This window comes from Cryptomeria japonica, chromosome 7 (genome assembly GCF_030272615.1).
Source record: "Cryptomeria japonica chromosome 7, Sugi_1.0, whole genome shotgun sequence".
Taxonomy (NCBI): Eukaryota; Viridiplantae; Streptophyta; class Pinopsida; order Cupressales; family Cupressaceae; genus Cryptomeria; species Cryptomeria japonica.
In genome coordinates, this window is record NC_081411.1 from 462686560 (window position 1) to 462703588 (window position 17029).

Sequence of the window (17029 nt, forward strand, 5' to 3'; positions counted from 1 at the left end):
ATAAAATTAGTTGTTTTATTAGTTGAGAAATCCATAAATGTATTCGTTTCAGAAAAGTATAAAGTTTTCCTAAAATAGTATTTCTTAAGTATTTCTTTTTAAAAAAAATAAATATAAGTCTTAGAATTCTGTTTCTTGCATACCCATAGATTTCAATATTTAGATTTCGATATAGTTCTGGAAATAATTATTTATCCATTAAAACAAGCGAAATCCATTATTTCTTTTCCTACAATGGTTTATCAAATTCTTTCATGATTATGATGTTAGTTTAAGAAAAAAAAATATAATCTATTAGTCATAAATATATATTTATATATATCTATATGCATGTAAAAATTCATGGATATACATATATATATGTTTTTTATACAAGCATGCCATATAAATACACTGCAAAATGAATGAAATGGAAACCTAAGTTTATTTACCATATATATATATATATATATATATATATATATATATATATATATATATATATATATTAATTTTAGCATAATGAGATTACTTTGTTATTTCTTTTGTTCCTTTTAAAAAAAACTTGCATGTAAAATTAGCCTTGAAAAAAAAATATATATATTTTAATGTATTTATATATATATATATATATTTATATATATATATATATATATTTATATATATATATATATATTTATTTATTTATATTATAAATATAAAAAGAAAATTTTAAAAAAAAAATTAGCAAAAAAATAAAGGGGTCGAAGCCACTGTGCATCGCACAGTGAACGACGGAGCCGCGCACTGTGCAAGGCACAGTGGGCGGCGACGCCGCACACTGTGCAGTGCACAGTGAACGGCAGGGCCGCGCACTGTGCGCTGCACAGTGGGCGGCCATGGCCGCGCAGCCACCGGTAACCCCTGCCTTTCCTTGCGTTCGCCCTTCGCCGTGCTATCTCTCTCTCAGTTCGGCCCTGCAATACGGGGTTTGAACAAAACAAAAAAAATATATATCAAACCCCAGCCTGGGTAGGGCTAGGTTAATAAAAATAATAATAATAAAATAGACTGTTAAATTCTTGTTTATAAATAAAAATAAAAAAAATAAAAACAATGCTAAATAAGGATTACATGAGAATTTGTTTTTTTTAAGTTGAGGAAAATCTATATTTTAGATTAGATAGGGTTTTCAATTTAGATGGACTTGGGAATTTAAATCCCAATTAATTATTTTATTAAATTAACTAATTGTGAAGCCTTGATTAAATAGAAAAAAAATAGGGGAAATTAATTTCTGGAAAACTAAATTGGATTTTGGAAAGATAATTTTCCTCCTCGGATAATGTCATTTAGAAAATTAAGTTGACACTTTAATCCATTAATTTAATTAATGATTTAAAATGAAATTTAGTCAATATGGCTTTATGGAAGATCAATTCTTATCTTCGTCAACCCATTTAAATGAGTTTAAATAAATTAGACTATCGACTTTATTTGATGAGAAAACAAATTTAAACATTTAGTTTCCGCAAATGAATTTTAATTAAGTTTCGATACTTAGTATCAAGAAATTGTTTGAACTTTGTTATGACCAACATGTTTCAACATGTCGTGAAAGCAAACTTTGTTAATTAACTAGTTGTTTTAAAAAAAAAAATTCATTCCGTTTTTGCCCTAAATTTTGGGCATGACATTTTGGTATCAGAGCAAGGTTTCCACACTAGGAACCTTACTCCACTTACGTTTCGCCTTAGAATATTTAAATTATTTTGTTAAATTGATTTTATCAGACTTTTGAATTTAATTGAATTAATATTATTCTAAAAGAAATTAATTAATTGTTTTGCCTTATTTTCCTCTTAGGATGCCTCCGACGATGCGACAAGCTCGTAAGCGCGGATGGGGTCCTAGACGTGTGCGCATAGCACGCAAAGAGGTAGAGAGGGAGGCATCGGTTCCAGAGGAGAACCCAGGAGCACCTCCCGAACAACCAAATGAACCTAACCAAGACCTCTTAGCAGCCATTCAGAATCTTATTGGCATAGTTCAGGAAAGGATCCCAGCAGAGAACCCTCAGGTTAGGAGTCATGACTCTAGGAGTCATAGATCTGTTGATAGAGAATGAAGCAGGAGCCCAGCTCTGATTCCTGTAGAGAGTCAGGGTGGTAATGAGCTAGAGTCTGTGCATATGCTAGGACCACCTCCAGCAGTGGAACCAGTTTATTTTGAGAGAGCTCATCGAGATCCAGGGGATCTCATCAAGGAGGTCATGTGCCTCCAACCACCATCCTTCGGAGGTTCTACAGATGGAGTAGAGGCCGAGGCATGGCTTCTGAGTCTTGAGAGGTGCTTTGCGTTGCATTCTTACGAGAGCAACTTGAAAGCACGTGTTGCAGTTCATCTTCTGAGAGGGACAACCTCCACTTGGTGGAGACAGGAAGAGTACAAATGCGGATTAGTTCCTGATACTATCACTTGGGAGATATTCACAGAGAGGTTTCATGAGAGGTACCTATCAGAACACTTCAGGCAGCGTCGTATAGACGAATTTCATGACCTCCAACAAAAAGGCTTGTCAGTAACCCAGTATGAGAGTAAATTCTTTGAGTTGTTGCCTTATGTAGATTATCTAAAGGATGAGAAACTTCTTGTAAACCGCTTCATCAGGGGATTAAATGCTGGTATAGCCGGGCCTGTTAGGATGTCCACCCCAAAGAGCCTTCGGGTTGCTGTAGAGAAGGCACTGATTGCCAAGGAAATTCAGGTCAGACCATAGGACAATAGGGATCAGTTTCAGAACCGAAATCCAGCACCTCAGACATATGGATTCCAAAAACCACATTGGAAAGGAAACAACCGAAATTCTCAGGGGTTCTCCAAACCCCCTCCTCCACAACAGACACCACAGAACCAGAGGCAGAAGCCTCCACAATATCAGCAGGGCTCCAAGCCCAAACAGTGGCAGACTCAGGGACAGAAACGTGATCAGAGAGCACAGGGGTAGTACACACAGCTAACGGGGACTCAGCAGTCCTCCAGGGGTGGGTACAGCGGATCCAGTAGGACAGGAGGTTAGGCATTCTCTAGGCCTCAGGGTGCCCAGTTTCAGGCATGGGGTGCTTGCTTTACGTGTGGAGCCATGGGGCATATGGCGAGGGATTGCCCTTAGGGACAGGTGGCAGGGAGTCAGCGGATGGCTGCTTCAGAGCTGACAGTTGGTGATATGGGCAGGTCCCATAAAGTATTCACAGCGGTTGACAACCGCCAGGCTGAGCATCAAGCCACGGTTATCGAATCTTCAGGTATAATCAAAGGTAACAATGTATCTATTTTGTTTGATTCAGGAGCTACCAACTCCTTGATATCTCCATTGGTTGTGGAGCGTTGCGGGCTAGTGGCAACTAGACAGGGTGTCAGTTGGGAAGTGGAATTAGCTTCAGGGGCTAGAGTGTCAGTGGAATCAGAGGTTAGGGCATGTCAGCTGCAGATTGGTAAGACCACCACTTTAGTAGACCTTAGAGTGACTCCACTTGGATCTTATGGAATCGTACTTGGCATAGATTGTCTTTATGCCCACAGAGCCAAGATGGATTGCCACCTGAAAAGGATCGAGTGTGTGGATGATCATGGTTCGCCCATAGTTATCACCGGGATTTAGAGGCCCGTGTCTCTTCATATGATCTCCACAATGCAGCTTAAGCGGAGCATGCGGAAGGGATGTCAGCTTTTTGCTATCACTATCAGTGACAGAGGAGAAGAGGAAGAAAAAGAAACATCGCTCAATGACCATCCTATCCTTTAGGGATATTTAGATGTATTTCCTTCAGAGTTACCAGGAATGCCTCCCTGTAGAGAGATTGATTTTCATATAGACCTAGTACCAGGAGTCGAGCCAGTTTCCAGAGCACCTTATAGGATGACCACAAATGAGCTAAATGAACTTAAAATTCAGCTTGAGGAACTTCTTGAGAAGGGTCATATTCATCCTAGCGTATCCCCTTGGGGTGCACCAGTCATCTTCGTTAAGAAGAAGGATGGATCTCTCCGATTATGTATGGATTATCGACAGCTAAATAAAGTAACCATCAAGAACCGATATCCTTTGCCCAGAATTGATGATTTATTTGACCACCTTCAGGGTGCCAAAGTCTTTTCCAAAATAGATCTGAAGTCAGGATACCATCAGTTGAGAATAGTGGAGAGTGATATCCACAAGACCGCATTTCACACTAGATATGGTCACTATGAGTTTACCGTAGTTCCATTCGGACTTACGAATGCCCTAGCAGTCTTTATGAGCCTCATGAATGGGGTGTTCCATACCTTTCTAGACCGTTTTGTTATTGTGTTTCTCGATGATATATTGATATATTCTCAGAATGAGAAGGAGCATGAGGAGCACCTGAAACAGGTATTGCAGTGTTTGTGGGATAACTAGTTGTTTGGCAGCCTATTGAAGTGTGCTTTCTTTCGGTCTGAGGTCAAGTACCTTGGGCACGTTATTTCTGGTGATGGGATCTTAGTTAACCCATCAAAGATTAGGGCTATTATGGATTGGCCGGTGCCTACCAGTGTGACAGAGGTCAGGAGTTTCATGGGCTTAGCAGGGTATTACTGACATTTTGTCGAGGGATTCTCCAGAGTCGCACACCCTATTACTTCTCTTCAGCGTAAAGGGAAGAAATTTGAGTGGATAGAGAAGTGCGAGAAGGCCTTTCAGGAACTCAAGAAGGCACTTACTAGCGCTCCTATCCTTGTTGTACCAGATCCTACAGCTGACTTAATGGTTTGTACAGATGCTTCACTAGAGGGTTTAGGGGCAATTCTTATGCAGGATGGTAGGGCCATAGCTTTCGAGTCTGGGAAACTTAAGACTCATGAACTTAATTATCCCACTCACGACCTTGAGCTCGCAGCAGTAGTGCATGCACTTGTGAGGTGGAGACACTTCCTTTTAGGTCATCACTTTGAGTTGCATTCAGATCATTAGAGCCTTCAGTACATCTTCACTCAGCCGAACCTTAATGCACGTCAGAGGAGATGGATGGAGTTCTTGTGCGAATATGATTTTGACGTTCACTACATCAAGGGAAAGGAAAATGTAGTTGTAGATGCCTTGAGTAGGAGATGTCACGAGGTTTACACCATATCCATGGGCACAGACTTGAGAGACCGTATACTTCAGCACTTGCCAGAGGATGAATGGTATGCAAAGATTGGTCAGGTATTACGTTCTCAGGTTACTCTAGAAGGGAAATATGTGGATTATTCTTTGGAGTCTGATGGACTGTTAGGCCATAGAGGGCGCATTTATGTACCTTCCTCCAGAGGGTTGCGAGAGTTCATTGTCACGGAGGCTCATAGAGCTCCTTATGCAGCGCATCCCAGGGTTAAGAAGTTGCATGCTGACTTGAGGTAGTTGTATCATTGGCTGGGAATGCGGCAGCTCATTGCTGAGATAGTAGCTTGATGCCTTGAGTGTCAGAGGGTAAAGGTGGTGCACCGCCATCCAGGTGGGTTGCTCTAGTCTCATGCTATACCAGAGTGGAAGTGGGATACTATATCCATGGATTTCATCATTGGTCTTCCTATGTCTTCTCATCGCCATGATGCTATCTTGGTGACAGTTGACAAGTTGACCAAAGTAGCTCACTTTTCACCAGTTCGTACTACATTCATAGCTCTAGCAGTAGCACAGGTGTTCTTGCAAGACATTGTTAGACTTCATGGCGTGCCCCGCAAGATTATATCTGACAGGGATTGTCTTTTCACTTCTTCCTTTTGGAAGTCATTGCAGGCAGCTATGGGCACTAAGCTCAATTTCAGTACAGCCTATCACTCGGAGACAGATGGTCAGACAGAGAGGGTCAATCAGATGTTAGAGGATATTCTTCGCATGTACGTCATGGATCATAAGACCTGGTGGGAGGAGTATCTTCCCTTAGTGGAGTTTGCCTATAACAATGGGCATCACACTTCTTTGGGGATGCCACCCTATCAGGCATTATACGACAGGCCTTGCAGGACGCCCTTGAGTTGGGATCACATAGAGGATAGAGTTGCTATTGGTCCTGAGATAGTTTGGGATATGGAACAGCAGGTGGATTTGATTAGGCAGCGTCTCAGAGAGGCTCAGGATAGACAGAAGAAATATGCTGATGCAAAGAGGATAGATCGTAGCTACTTGGTTGGAGACAGATTTTTCTTGAGAGTGCGACCACATAAGAGTCCAATCCATTATGGAAAGGGTTCTAAGCTCGCACCTCGCTTTGTAGGACCTTTTGAGATTCTCGAGAGGATAGGCCCAGTTGCCTACCGTTTAGCTTTGCCACCTAGCCTGTCACGAACCCACGATGTGTTATATGTTTCAGTTTTGAGAAAATATATTTATGATGAGTCTCACATTTTAGATTGGGATGCCTTGCAGGTGGAGTCAGACGGGCAGCTAGCTTTGGAGCCCATTTGCATTTTGGAACGCCGGACATTGGCCCTTCGAGGTCGAGAGCTAGACTAGGTTAGGGTCCAGTGGGATTGTTATGATGAGGTTACGGCTTCATGGGAGGACACAACACGTATGAGATCAGAGTACCCCCCTCTTTGATGAACTCCAGGAGGAAGTTCATGCCTAGAGGGGGAGGATGTGAGGCCTCACATCGACTCAGTCTGACATTCAATGGATTTTATATTTCGATTATTATGGATACTTTATTTTGATGCATTTTGAGACTTAGAACTTATATGATTTCAGGATTTGGATAACATTGCTATGTTTTGATGATTTACTTATATGCTTTATAAGTAGAACACTACATGATCATTAGATAGGATGATATTGCAATGATAGATGTCGTTATTAAATTTGTAGGACTTTACTATGATAATAGAACTTTGATGTATGGTTAAGTTTATGTGAATTGGGATAAATTGCTTATGTGAAATTGCTTGATAAAAGATATATTTAATCTGTGCAGATGAGAATTGTATGCAAGTGATGATGTGTATTATTATTCCTTTGAACTATATTATATAGTACTAATGTGTAAATTGAGATGCACAGGAAATTTACCATGTGACCATGGAAAATTACGGAGAACCAAACCTAGACTTATGTATGTTTGTAAGCCAGGGGTTGTCTATTTTGAGAGACAACACCCTGTTTGTGTTGTATTTTATTCATAATAGTATACGCTGCATGAGTGTTAAGTGTTATTTAAATTTAATGTGTAAAAACCACAAGAGACAATTTCATGTTTTATTTTGTAAAAGTGTTTTATTTGTGTCACTTGACATGTGTGGATTTAAATTTAAATGTTTTATTTTTGTCTCTTGGAGGGAAAGTGTTTAACTATAGTTTTTCTTAAATAATATAATGTGTTGTCATAAATACTTTGGGAATATAATCTTTGGAGTGGTCAACATATGTTTGACCCGAAAATAAACTTCAGAGGGGTTTAAAATGGGTTAAATGAACACCTAGGGGTAGTTTAATAGGGTTTCCTAAAGCCCATAAGGTATACCTAGGGGTTAGGGGTAATTTTAGGCAAGTTTCTACTTTTAAATGATCTTTTTGACGCTTTAAAAATTGGCTTTTTTGAGTTGTGCGAAAATTGAAAATTAGAAGTTTAAATCTAATTGAGATTTTTCCTATTCGAATGAGAGTCTTTTTTTGTATTCTGCTTTTCTTTCCTTTTTGGTTTTTAGAAACTTGTGAGAACTTAGGGAATGAGCTTCTTAAGCAAGATTTTGAGAATTTGAGGGTAATCACCCACTCTCCATTTTTGGAGACAAGAGAAATTTTGAAAAGAAAAAAAGAATAGTTTCGGAATAGAAATTTTAACTAAGGGTAGAAGAAGAAGAATCATGGATTGGGCAGCTCTTCCTCAAATAATATACTACCATTGGGCAGATTAAGGTTGGTTTTATTTTTCTTTAAAAATGTTTGTTATCTTGTATGCGTTTGAGTGTATGATTGGTGAAGAAATCTGAGCTTCTTGAATGGTTTGTTTAGAATTTCATTTGAAAATTTTGCATTATGTTTTGTTGTGCTTTGGGAGTTTTCTCAAGACCTCTTACTCTTGGGAGAGAGGAGGATCTTATGGGTGGTAGCAATGACAACCCTCGAGTGAGAGACTCTCGTTTGAGAGCGATCACAAGGGATCTTTGTGTGACCCTTGCTGCATGGCCTGTTTGTGCAATGGGGGTCATAAGGAGGGTTATAAAGCTAGAATGCCTATGGGGGGCATAAGGAATAAGGGGTTGAGATTCTTGATATATTTATTGTGCCATGAGGTGGCTACTTGTTTTTCCATACTTGCAGTTCTCCTCAGGGTATTGGTCCACTACCACCCTTAAAAAAAAAGTCATCACCAAAGTGTGGTGCTGTGAAGCCAAGTTGGGAGTGTGTCTGAAAATCTGTATGTATTTTGCCTTCTATGTGGTTGCCTGTTTGTTACCCATCTAGGACTTGGTTCTCCGAGCTCGGGGGTGGCTACCAGTTAGCCTAGGCTGGGAGGTGAGCACTCCGTGGTCATATTTGTGTTTCTAATATGCAGGAATACCAGGAGAAAAGACTAGGAAAAGTGAAAGGTTGCAGTAGAATATTGTTGAAAGAATTTCAAATTTATTGCAGCTATTAGTTTTAAAATTTGATAAGAGAGATACATCCTCATTCATAGAAATGAGAGGCAAGTTTTAATTTTGGAAACAGACATGAGATCTATGGTTGTAGTTAAATAAAGAAACATCTTGTAGATTTGAGAATATCGTTAGAGTTGTAAAGAGCTAGATAAGCTTCTATTTTCAGAAAAAAAAGAAAAGAATTGCTTTTTGATTTACATGCAATAGTTGTTTTTTTTTTGCAATATAAAAATCAGTTTATTTAAATTTGGGTTCTTCTTTTTAGCTAAAAATCTATCTCCTTTTTAATAGCAGAAAAACATGAATTGCACTTGCTGTTATCATGTAAATAAAATTAGTTGTTTTATTAGTTGAGAAATCCATAAATGTATTTGTTTCAGAAAAGTATAAAGTTTTCCTAAAATAGTATTTCTTAAGTATTTCTTTTTTTAAAAAAAAAATATAAGTCTTAGAATTCTGTTTCCTGCATACCCATAGATTTCAATATTTAGATTTCGATATAGTTCTGGAAATAATTATTTATCCATTAAAACAAGCGAAATCCATTATTTCTTTTCCCACAATGGTTTATCAAAATCTTTCATGATTATGATGTTAGTTTAAGAAAAAGAAATTAAATCTATTAGTCATAAATATATATTTATATATATCTATATGCATGTAAAAATTCATGGATATACATATATATATGTTTTTTATACAAGCATGCCATATAAATACCCTGCAAAACGAATGAAATGGAAACCTACGTTTATTTACCATATATATATATATATATATATATATATATATATATATATGTATGTATATATATTTATATATATATATATATAAATATATATATATATTAATTTAGCATAATGAGATTACTTTGTTATTTCTTTTGTTCCTTTAAAAAAAAACTTGCATGTAAAATTAGCCTTGAAAAAAATAAATATATATTTTAATGTATATATATATATATATATATATATATATAAAAAGAAAATTTTTAAAAAAAAATTAGCAAAAAAATAAAGGGGCCTAAGCCACTGTGCATCGCACAGTGAACGGCGGAGCCGCGAACTGTGCAAGGCACAGTGGGCGGCGACGCCGCACACTGTGCAGTGCATAGTGAATAGTAGGGCCGTGCACTGTGCGCTGCATAGTGGGCGGCAAGGGCCGAACACTGTGCAGTGCACAGTGGGCGGCCATGGCCGCGCCGCCACCAGTAACCCCCGCCTTTCCTTGCGTTCGCCCTTCGGCATGCTATCTCTCTCTCAGTTCGGCCTTGCATTGCAGGGTTTGAACAAAACAAAAAATATATATATCAAACCCTAGCCCGGGTAGGGCTAGGTTAATAAAAATAATAATAATAAAATAGACTGTTAAATTCTTGTTTATAAATAAAAATAAAAAAATAAAAACAATCCTAAATAAGGATTACATGAGAATTTGTTTTTTTTAAGTTGAGGAAAATCTATATTTTAGATTAGATAGGGTTTTCAATTTAGATGGACTTAGGAATTTAAATCCCAATTAATTATTTTATTAAATTAACTAATTGTGAAGCCTTGATTAAATAGAAAAAAAATAGGGGAAATAAATTTCTCGAAAACTAAATTGGATTTTGGAAAGATAATTTTCCTCCTCGGATAATGTCATTTAGAAAATTAAGTTGACACTTTAATCCATTAATTTAATTAATGATTTAAAATGAAATTTAGTCAATATGGCTTTATGGAAGATCAATTCTTATCTTCGTCAACCCATTTAAATGAGTTTAAATAAATTAGACTATCGACTTTATTTGATGAGAAAATAAATTAAAACATTTAGTTTCTGCAAATGAATTTTAATTAAGTTTCGATACTTAGTTAGTATCAAGAAATTGTTTGAACTTTGTTATGACCAACATGTTTCAACATGTCGTGAAAGCAAACTTTGTTAATTAACTAGTTGTTTTAAAAATAAAAAAAAATTCTGTTTTTGCCCTAAATTTTGGGCATGACAATTAGTTTCATAGATGGAAATACCTTTGTCAGTCTGAGTAATCTACAAACCTAAGAAAAATTTCATCTCACCAATCATAGACATTTTAAATTCTCTCTCCATATTCTTAGAAAATTCTATGCATAACTTATCTTCACCTCCAAAAATAATGTCATCAACAAATACTTCAATAATCAGTATATCATCATCAGTGATCTTATAATATAAATTACTTTCAGCACTGCCCTTAGTAAAACCAAGCTTAAAAGATACTTATCCAACCTTGTGTGTGTGTGAAAAAGGGTTTGTAGCTGTAAGAACAACACTTCAATTAGGTCAATACATATATGGTTAGTAAATAAATAATCAATAAATAATAAACCATAACAAAGCAACTAATTTCCTTCTAAAAGATGCGAGTATAAGATTGCTCTTAGATTTTTTATAAGCAATACCAGTGACTAGACTACACCAAGACGAAGGATTTTATCTATATGATATTAACTATATGGATACAAAATGGATGAATAATTTAAGCAATAACGAATTCAAGCAATAATGAATAAACTAAATATGGATGCAAATAATCTAAAAAAGCACAATGATCTTCAATGACTCCAGAGCGAAATTAGCGTGATAATAATCTCCAAGCATGTTCTCAAAAATCTCTAGGGTGAATTGAAATGAGAGTTGAAGGCTGAATTTATAGAGAATTCTCAAGAGAGATGATCAATTTAGGATTAATTGAAAATAATTGAGAAATCCGGTTTAGTTAACCTTGAGATAGATTCCAATTATAGTTTAATTGAAATGCATTTAGATTAGAAGTCCATGTTATATTAGAAATAATATTAAATTAATTCCATGCATTTGTGATAAAATAGATAATTCTTTTATTTATTCAAGAAAAGAGTCTTTTTAATGCAACTGAACTTCTTTTTTTCTGAAAAGCTTTGAATTCTAATTTTAGAGAATAATTCAATTTAATTGCTTTTCTGATTTCAATTTCTAAATTTAGAAAAAGAAATAATATCTCAAGTTTGATTTCTCTCTCAATTCAATTCTTTTTGTTTAATTTTCAATTCAACTCTTGCTTTGTAATTAATTCTTCTTTTTGTAATAAATTAATTCCTTTTGCATGATTAAATGGCAAATTTATTAATTAATTAAATATGCAAGGATATTTAATAAATTAAAATAGGATAATTGATCAAAAAGATATTCTTGGAAATGATTCAATTAATTAAATAAATATTTAATTAATATTGAGTAATTGATTTGCCATGTGATATTTGATGATTAAAGAATTAATAATGTGCCCAAGGTTGATTTAATTGCCTTTGATTAGGACCTTGGTGATGTTATCGAGGTTAGGGCCCAGGGTTTAGATGACCATTTTTAGGGTATCACATTTGCCCCTCTTTGAATTAATGTGTGAGCAGCGCATTGGTTTAAAGAATATGTGATGTCTAGGAGATGCCAATTCCGAACTTGATTGATCACGAACTAGATGAAGAGCAAGGTGTTTAGCTTAATTTGAAGTGATGAAGCTAAAAGAAGTCTGATTAAAGTGATACCGATCCTAAACTTGATTGAATTGAGGAACGATAGAAAACAAAAGATACCGAACTTGAACTTGATTGATCAAGAAGTGGATCTTACTGATCTAGAACTTGATTGATCTAGAAATAGTGAGCGAAGATAAAAGTCGATCTTGAACTTGATTGATCAAGATATGATGAGCAAAAAATAAACTGTCCAGCTTGATTCGAAGCGATGAAACTGAACACCTGCTTAGATTTAGCGTGTGATCAAAGATACTCTTTAAACTTTTGATTAAGTTTAAACAAATAATCAGCTTGATGAAAAGTGATGAAACTGATTAACGTTAAGAGACTAATTTAGATGAAGACAAATATCATCTTGATTTAAAGTGATGAAACTGATATGCCCCTAGCAATTGATTCAATTCAGATGATCGAGAGATCTCAACTTGATGTGAAGCGATGAAGTTGAGATGCCCCTTTAGCAATAAGAATTGATTTTCTTTAGTTGAAAAGATTTTTGCTCTACTTTTGATAAAGATAAAAAAATATTCTCGACATGTGAGATGTGAGATCATAAGGTTGTGAGTATGCCCCCTCAGGAACGAAATCGAAAGATAGCGATGGTACATTATAGGCAATTGTTGGCAATGATAAGTTATTTGGGCACAAATTGATTCTGAGGATTTTTTGAAAATTTGGCGTTAATTGATTTTAAATTGAGCACAAAGTTGTGTAGAATAAAATTGAGATTCAACGTTGATTCATGAGAAATTGAGCGCAATTTGAAGAAAGAATGAGCATTTGATAAAAAGCGCTAAGTGGTCCAAATTTTGAAATTGACTAGTAAAATGATCTTGAATTTCAATTTCAATCCTGAAAATGGAATCAGATCGGGCAAATTAGCTAAGGGTACAATTTTCATGTCCATCAGAGCAAGTGGAAAAATTAGGTTTTTGGCTATATATGGGACAAAAGTGTCATTTTCAAATCATTTTAAGCCTCCAAGTTTGAAAATTCAAAAAGCCTTCTGTGAAGAAAATGGTGGTCCCTACTCGTACACATTGATTCGAGTGCCAGAGATGACATAATCGACCCCGAAACTATGAGCCAGCAGTAAGTGGTCAATCTTAAGCCTCTTTATGTTTTCAATTTTGAATTTTTTTTCTCATTTTTCAAGTTTTTGGCATGTTCAAAGTCGGGTTTCACGTTTTATCGTGCAAGGCAGGATTCTATCTTGTATGAGTAATTGTTAAATTTTATTTTGTTGTTTTAGGCCACTAGAATTGTTGTTCGGACCCTACCCGTGTATCGTACGACATGTCTGTAAAAGGACCATTTTGTCGTGCGAAGTTTAATAATGTGTCATTTGGGAATGTTTTATCGTACGAGAGCCATTCCTGACTCGTACAAGATGTTGCCCTTCTGTGTTTTATCATTCAAGAAAAAGTGGGCATTTTTGAAGATCTAAACTTGAAATTTTTATTTTGCACTTGACTTAGTTGGATTTGTGTGATGTTTTACTTCTCTTGCAGGCTCATTTGAAATATTTTCTGATGCTTTGTTGTTGGGTTTTTGTAGGTTTGATTACCTCCTGTGCTTTTTAGATGCGTTTATCCTCCCACCAGGGCATTAGTATGACATTTATTAGAGGTTGATCAGGCTCATATTGACTTGTGCAGTTTGACTCATCTTCTTGGTTTACCAGATATCTGTGTGAATCATGGTATGCTCATAGCATTGGTTGAGCATTTCCATTTAGAGCATAACACATTTCATTTGCCAGTGGGGGAGATGACTGTCACTCCTGAGGATGTATATAGGATCCTTCCTATCCCTTTTGCTAGGGATAAGGTGGATTATGATGCAGCATTGTTACTTGGACTACAAGTGGTTAGATATGTACTCAGGGATCCAGACATTTTGACCTGTTCCATTAGTTGGGACGTGATGATGAGTAGATACAGCTAGGAATTCCTGCTAGCATGTGTTCTAGCAGGATTTATCGGTTGTTTTCTAATGCCAGATAGAGGGTAGCAGGGTTTCCTATGTGGATGGGGCAGAATGCTGGAGAGATTGATGGAGACCCCTCAGAGGCTTGGCTAGGGCTCATGTATATTGGCCCACATGTATCGCGAGATGCATGAGATTGCATATAGAGATGGCAGGAGCATGGCTGTAGGTGTATTTATTTTACAAGTTTGGGCTTGGGAGCACCTTCCAGTTTGTCAACCTATAGTAGATGATAGTAAAGATCTTGGGCAGTCGATTATATATAGGTATGTTGGTTATGTCACACAGACCCATCTGGGCAAGACAAATTTTTGGCAGCGGTAGTTAGATGACCTGATAGTTGTAGTGTGGAGACCTTACAGAGGTTTACAGCCATGGGATGACTAGTGGCTAGTTTGTAGAGACCTTTTTGTTACGCGCCCTCTTATTGGGAGATCACAAACTATTGTTGAGTGGTTCATTGTATCATGGGTGATGAGGCAGTATGACTGGCCTCAGGGGGTGTCGCAGGAGTATATAGCTTATGCACGTTATGCGGATGAGGAGAGACAGGGATGGTCTCCACGGTTGTCCTATGCTTTGAGTATGTAGGAGTTGACTGGTCTACAATGACTTCAATGGGACTATATGGATGATGTTGCAGATGTAGGGGTATTGCCCCAGTATAGAGATTGGTTCCAGCAGCATCTATTTCCTAGGTTTATAGATCCGGGTGAGTAGGTGCCCCGCATAGAGGATATTGAGGATGATGCCCTCGCACCAGGACAAGGCTAGGGACAAGGACAGAGAGCCGAGGCTTAGATGCAGGCAGGTGATGATCCTAGTGCTAGCAGTAGCAGGGTTCCAGTTGAGGTTGGACAACAAAGGGGTGAGGGCGGATCCCTAGGGCATGTAGGAGTGAGATTGGGCAGAGCTGAGGAGGAGCGAGCAGCTCCGAGACAAGTTCGAAAATAGAGGGAGGATCAGGGTGGAGTTGGAGGTGGAGATGGGGGTGGAGAGCCTGTGAGAGAGCAGGGGACTAATGTAGGATGGTCGATGAGAGCACATCTTGCAGAGCTGTAGTCATAGTCACAGTTCAGAGTGGCTCAGACTCAGCTGGCGGAGCGAGACCAATAGCTTGCAGATCTTAGGGTTGAGAGGGATTGCTAGATCTTAGAGATGAGAGTAGAGATAGAGGCCTTGCGATAGGAGGTCCTTCTCCAGACTAGTAGGGCAACCTACTATGTTGTAGCATATAGCGTCGCAGTTCCAATTGTGCAACACATCATTCCCAACTCACAGTATATGGCATGGTTAGAGGGAGATCGGGCACCTCGTCAGGATCCCAATCATCAGGCTCCTCCTCCTCCATGAGGTGATGAGGGAGAGGTCGGGAGTGAGATATTATTTTTTTAGCTCAAATATTTTTTGTAGACACACCCATTTTTTTGTAGCCTATACGATTCTTGCTCCGATGGGAGTTTGTATATGTCATTCGACATCATTTTGTACTCATAGACTTTATACGATATATGTATACGAGATCCGATTTGACTTCATCATACTTGTGTTGATTCGTTTATGAGATGTCTTTTATATGCTTTATTCTATATGTATGCATTTCTTTTCAGTATGTAATGCAAATGATTATGGATGTCTATTTTTGCTTCTTTTCGTATGCAAATAGATGAATGTGTAATGAGTAATATGAAATGCAATTTTTTTTATTTTCTATGCAATAAGATAAATGCAGATGAGTGAATAATGAAATGTATGAATCTATATAAGATGTCTATGTATGTAGCTAAACATCTCAAAACACAATTACTCGATCGAAGAAATGATGATAAATAGACCACTTAGCGCAAGAAATGATGCTGCTCTTAGCTCTCATTCAGAAGATAAAGAGATTATTACCATACCAAAATCACTCTAGATTCACAAAATGCAGAATGATATGCAAAATGATATGCAAAATGCAACCTAAATCTAGTCATTGGATTTAAAATGCTTAAGATTCATCATAGAGCATAATGAACACAATAGGAAGGTTAGAGTTCCTTTCTTTTTCAATGTGCAATATTTATTATCTTGTCCACAATGACCCTTTTTTTATTCATATCCTTGGATAGATTTTGTAGGGACCCGAATTGCATCATAAAGAAATTACCTCAAAACAAACAAAGAAATGATATGGACCTCCCTGTAGCATACAAATAAGCGGAGTCGAGGTATGTGAGGCGATTTCACCTTGATGTGAAGGCTCTTATCACAAACACCCAGCTAATTTAGATGTTTCTAGATCATTGGGATCAGTCCTACAAGCAAAAAACAAAGAAAATATTATGCCCCCAATCCTTGCTCCTCTTAGTCACAAGAGACTTCCTCGAGTTACTCAGAGGGATAATAATTGAAAACCAATATAAAAGATAGCATACAAAGAAAATTTTCATTCATATCTCAAACTGTTTAGTGATTTTTTTCCGTTATGTTGTTTTGCTTGTTTACTCAGTGATAAAACTCTTTGGTAGTGAGGAGACAGGTGACTAACTCAGAGTGGACGACCGGGTTTCACTGACGGAAAGATGACTTGGTGGACACTGCTTAGGATATGTAATGTGCTTTGTTGATTAACCTAAGACTATGATGTTGATCAATTTCAAGTCATGAGGGTTCCAATGAACCAGGATGTCATGAAAGTGACTGAAATATATGTACAAGAGAAAGCAAAGATGTAGGAAAGCGAGAATGCCAACATTGCGTTGATAGATGGAGCGCTTGAGTACATATATTTTCTTTTTTTACCAAGGTGCCTATTTACCAAGTTTTCACCAAGGCATTTTCTCTCTTTATATATATTTTTTTCTTATTTTCCTTTTTTTTTTTTTTTTTTCATTTTTTTTTTTTTTTTTTTTAGGACTTTT